The following is a 5,675-nucleotide window of genomic DNA, read 5'->3' on the forward strand; positions in this document are numbered from 1 at the left end:
TGATTTTTAGAAGTTTCAGCGCAATAGTATACAACATAGAACCCAAAATTAAGAACGGTCGATTGTTAGTCAGAACAATCTAAACGAGAATTGAAGATCTCGTTAATATATATTTGTCGATATAAAGACAGTCGATAACTGATATCTAATGAGAGAGTTATGATTTTTATACGGACTTTATCAATCTAAGCTTATAAAAATATAACTTTAAAAGTAAAGCGAGAACTATCTGAAGATGTCTAAATGAAGGTTGTAGATCTTGTCGATAGCTATGTGTGAATATAAAGAACGTCGAAAACGAAGTTCATATGAAGAAGTTACAGAATTTACAAAATTTTTTACTTGTGCGGTGCACGCTTCTAGAAGGTGGCAACACGGACCACAGAGAAGATGACACATGACACAACGGTTGGGGAGACGTAGCCTTAAGCGCATGAAGCGCACCTTGAAAGGCGTAACACGCATGATCAAAATCCAGTTATAAATAGCAGTTGTAGCCCCACTTCATTCCTTATGCCTTTCCAATTTTCTCTGCGTTTCTTTGAGATTTTAGCTCGATTTTCCCCTAGATTTCAAAAGTTTTAGCGAAGTTGTAACGTCGTGAATAATTAATGAAATTTTAATATATATATATATATATATATATATATATATATATATATATATATATATATATATATATATATATATATATAGTAATAATCACATGTGTGTGTTAGATAATAAATCATTAAGTATATTATACATATTAATCACCGAGTTGTCCGAGTTTTACAACACTGCCCGCCTCAGTATGGAGCCGATCGGGAAGTACTCCGATTCTGTAACTCGCCTTGGTAAGGGGTTGTGTTTGGCTGTCAAACCAACAAATAATGGGATAAAATAATATTAATAAAGCTCTTTCTTATACTAAAGATAGTATAGAGTAAGCAGGGTCGGTCCACAGGAATACATGACTTTTATCTTGCCATATTTTCACACATAATACAAATAATATTAAAATGGTGGATTGTGTTTGAACTAGATTTAAACTTCATAAATAAACAAGATTGTTAACAAAACGCAGTAATAGAAGTACATTTCCGATTTTGATTCATATACATGTATTGTGTTGAAAGATGTAATATGATTATATCTCATGTTCAATCTAGGTTGGTAATTTAGATATTAATAAACTCTCATATCCAAGTTGACAAAAGATGTTTTATTCAAAACATGTTCTTCAAATGAAACTTCATTTAATTGATTTAATTCAGATAAGCTCTTTCATCAAATCATTAAATGACTTTAAGTTCTTGCAACAATTACCAACAATATTCAATATTCCTCATAAGCTTGGGATTATGAACATTTAATCTTTGATTACACTCATTTTGATTTAATTACAATCAATTAAGTGCATGTTACTAACATTAAATCATAAAACATATACGAATTTTACAATTTGATTAACTAGATTGATAAAAACCCTAGTTCATTAATCAAGTGAAAAAGAGAATATACCAAACACATGATTAAGATCAAATCAAAGATTACTAGATGTTAAACACAAATCAAGTTCAAATTACAACCTAACAACACATACTTAAGAATTCAAATTCGGAAATGATAATGAAATCAACCACACATGTCTAGGTTAAACTACAAATCAAACAAGTCTAAACTTCAAATTGACTTACAAAAAGCAAATTAAAGTGTTTCTAGAGTGTTAGATTATGATATAAACTCCCCAAAATCGCCCCCTTGAAGTTCCAAGTCGAAGTTCCCTCTGAATGTCCCAAAAACCGTAGATAAATCGGAAGTTAAGGTTTTTAAATTCCATCAGATCACGTTACACGACCCGTGTAACATGTGCCTTGTCATTACATGGCCGTGTAATGACTCTGATGTGCTGAAATACTTCCAAAGCGTGGCCGCGTAACGTATGCCTTGCCAAAGCACGGGCCGTGTAATGAACTGTAAGATAGCCAATCTCCAATTTTCTTCATTTCTTCAATTTAGCTCTGAAAGTTCGAAATTTCATCGAGGGCTAGAGAGAGAGAACCGAACCAATCCTTTCCAGATTTTTCATGATGATATTTTATAGGAAATTCGGTTGTGTTTGATTTTGTTGGCTTGTTTAACATTTGAAGTTTATTTTGAAGCCAACAATTATGATTATGTGGTTCTATTTTTTATATTTGTTGTTGTATATTTCTTTTGCGCTCCTGATATGGTTATGGATTTATCTCCTATTATGGATTACTGAGACTTGACACGAATTTTGGAAGAAGATATGAAGATTGTGCAACCATAAGCCATTGAAGAGCATGAGGAGAAAACTAAGAAGAATGGGATATGCCTTACCGACGCCGAGTGCCCTCCACCTTAAATAAGAAGTGTAGATTCTTTGATAGGAGTGAGTTCACGCATCATGTGAAATGAGTGCATACACGAGTTGAGTGTTTCAGTGAGCAAGCCCTATAGATTGAGATGCACCTGCCTTGACAGTAAAAGTTACTAGGAGATGCCTTATACTATGTTTCTATGCAATTAAACCAAGTGCTTGGCAAATCTTTGTGTTCCAAGTCTTCTACTGTCCTGATTTGGAATGCAATACATTCGTATGTGTTTGGGGTATAGGTTGACAACTCTTTAATCATGATAATGTTGTCGGGATAAATAACTTGAGGCATTCTTTCTTTTTAATTCTATGTTTGCGTTTCTTCATTTGCATTTGCATACATCTCTTCCAAGGCTAATTTTTGTTTTGTTTTCTTGAGGACAAGAAAAGGTTCAAGCTTGGGGAGATTTGTTAGGTGCATAAATTGCACCTTTTCATAAGCTAATTTCATGTTTATTTATAGCATTGCATTGCATTTTTAGTGTAATATTGATTCATTTTGCATTTAAGGACATTATCGAGGATCTATCGAAATTTCACCGAGGGCTTCCCTTGACCATCCTAAGCATGCTCCAAACTTCAAATCACCCTGAAAGATCCACAAAAATGGTGAAATATCGATTCTCTCTCTCTCTCTCTCTCTCTCTTTTTAATTATTTATGATACACCCTCCCCAAACTTAAAAATATGCATCGTCCTCGATGCTTGGGAAGAGAGCGGGACAAATTATTGAGGAGGATCTTGTGGCAGGAATGGAGGATCTTGAGGGGAATATTGATGTGGAAATTGTGGATTGTATGGTGGGGGGTAATGTGGATATTGAGGGTAATAAGGTGGTCGTGTAGGTTGACCACCTAAACAAAGTACCCTATGCATGTCGGTCACAAGGGAATCCACATGTTGGTTGCGTGCTTGTTGATTGTCTCTAAAGGTATAAAATTCTTCCCTAAACTCCACCATCTCAGTATTTATCTCACAAACACTATCATAAAGTTCAGAATAGTCATGATGCAAACACTGATTGCCTTCATGCAACCTACGAAATTTTTGCATATACATGTCATGATGGGGATGCATGACAAGTTCTTGCTGCACTGGAGCAGCAACATCAGGAATGGGCTCATCCACATCAGAATCAGAATCAGGCTCAGGCATCGGAACACCTAAATTGGACCTAAGGCGCTAGACAGTGTTGTGAATGGGATTCGACAATCGAAGAAGCTGAGAATTATGATGATCGATGCTAAGGTAATCACGACTATCAACAGCCCAATAAATGGCTTCTGTTTCATAATCGGTATGGAACAAATGCATGTTTTGAAAGATGTTTTTCGTGAGGCGAGTTTCTCCTTCAATAACATCGAGACCGGGTGGAAAGCGAATGGCAAGAGCGGGGTGTTTGAGGATAATTACGATTATACCCCCACAAAGTAATTTACCACTGGTGCTACGGGATGTTTTCAACAATTTGAAAATGATCCATAATCCAAAATCAGGAAGTTGATTTGGGTTATGAATCATACACCACATAAGCTCTAATTCTTTTTGGCCAACCTTGCTTATCTCATTTTTTGGAAATACAATAGAAGCAAGGATGCGATGAACGACCTTAAGAACAAGATGAATGATACTTGATGCTTTGGCAGCACTTGGAAAGTATGTCAATCCTGAAATTCTCACCCAAAAAGCTTTAGCAACCTCTTGAAATGGAAAATTCGATATGTGAAATGGACCGTAAGTGTTAACAATTGGAGCACCAATGAGTTCACATAATTGTTTTTTATGCAACTGATAATTGCGGCTAAAAGCACGAAATGAGAGATACTCGGTTCTTTGATTGAAAGAAACAGATTACAGAAATTCAAGAGTTGGTTGGACATACCCAACATCATGCAATGACAACAAACCTTCCCATCCAATATTTCTTAACAAAACACGTACTTAGTCATGAATATGGAGGGATTCAAGAGTGGGCATGTCCGCGAATTTTCTGTGTTGCACGCCTACGACCAAGAAAGTTGTGATACCTAGCTTCTTGTTGAGAGTCTAAGAATGTCAATGCACCCAAATTTTGGCATGGAGGGTTTGGGTGACGTTGACTCTCACTAGAGTCAACGACTCTAGAACGCTTGGAATTACCCTTTTTACCACCCCCACGAGATGATGAAGCCATGAGAAAAACAAATTAAGCACAAAAATTTGACTCTTAAGCACAATGCACAACCACTTAATATGACCAACACACAATCAACACTCAATATGACAGATTAAACACAAAAAATAAAGCTTTTTTGACTAATAATGCAAAGTCAAAGAATTGGAAAGAGAATACCCGATTTAGAGCTTGAAGCACGAAATTGATGCTTGAAATCACTTTTAATCTGTTTGGCTGTCAAACCAACAAATAATGGGATAAAATAATATTAATAAAGCTCAAATCACTGCTATTTCTTATACTAAAGATAGTATAGAGTAAGCAGGGTCAGTCCACAGGAATACATGACTTCTTATCTTGCCATATTTTCACACATAATACAAATAATATTAAAATGGGGGATTGTGTTTGAACTAGATTTAAACTTCATAAATAAACAAGCTTGTTAACAGAATTTAGTAAAAGAAATACATTTTCGATTCTGATTCTTATACATGTATTATGTTGAAAGATGCAAAATGAATATGATTATGTTCTATCTAGGTTGGTAATTTAGATACTAATAAAATCTAATATCCAAGTTGACAAAAAATATTCTATTCAAAACATGTTCTTCAAATAAAACTTCATTTAATTGATTTGATTCAAATAAGCTCTTTCATCAAATCATTAAATGACTTTAAGTTCTTGAAACAATTACCAACAATATTCAATATACCTCATAAGCTTGGGATTATGAACATTTAATCTTTGATTACACTCATTTTGATTTAATTACAATCAATTAAGTGCATGTTACTAACATCAAATCATAAAACATATGCGAATTTTACAGTTTGATTAACTAGATTGATAAAATCCCTAATTCATTGATTAAGTGAAAAAGAGAATAAACCAAACACATGATAAAGATCAAATCAAAGATTACTAGATGTTAAACACAAATCAAGTTCAAGTTACAACCTAAGAGCACATACTTACGAATTCAGATTCGGAAATGATAATGAAATCAACCACACATGTCTAGGTTAATCTACAAATCAAACAAGTTTAAACTTCAAATTGACATACGAAAAGGAAATTAAAGTGTTTCCAAGTGTTAATCTACTTCCAAAAGCTCTAAAAATCGCCTTCTCT

This window comes from Lactuca sativa, chromosome 6 (genome assembly GCF_002870075.4).
Source record: "Lactuca sativa cultivar Salinas chromosome 6, Lsat_Salinas_v11, whole genome shotgun sequence".
NCBI classification, from domain to species: domain Eukaryota; kingdom Viridiplantae; phylum Streptophyta; class Magnoliopsida; order Asterales; family Asteraceae; genus Lactuca; species Lactuca sativa.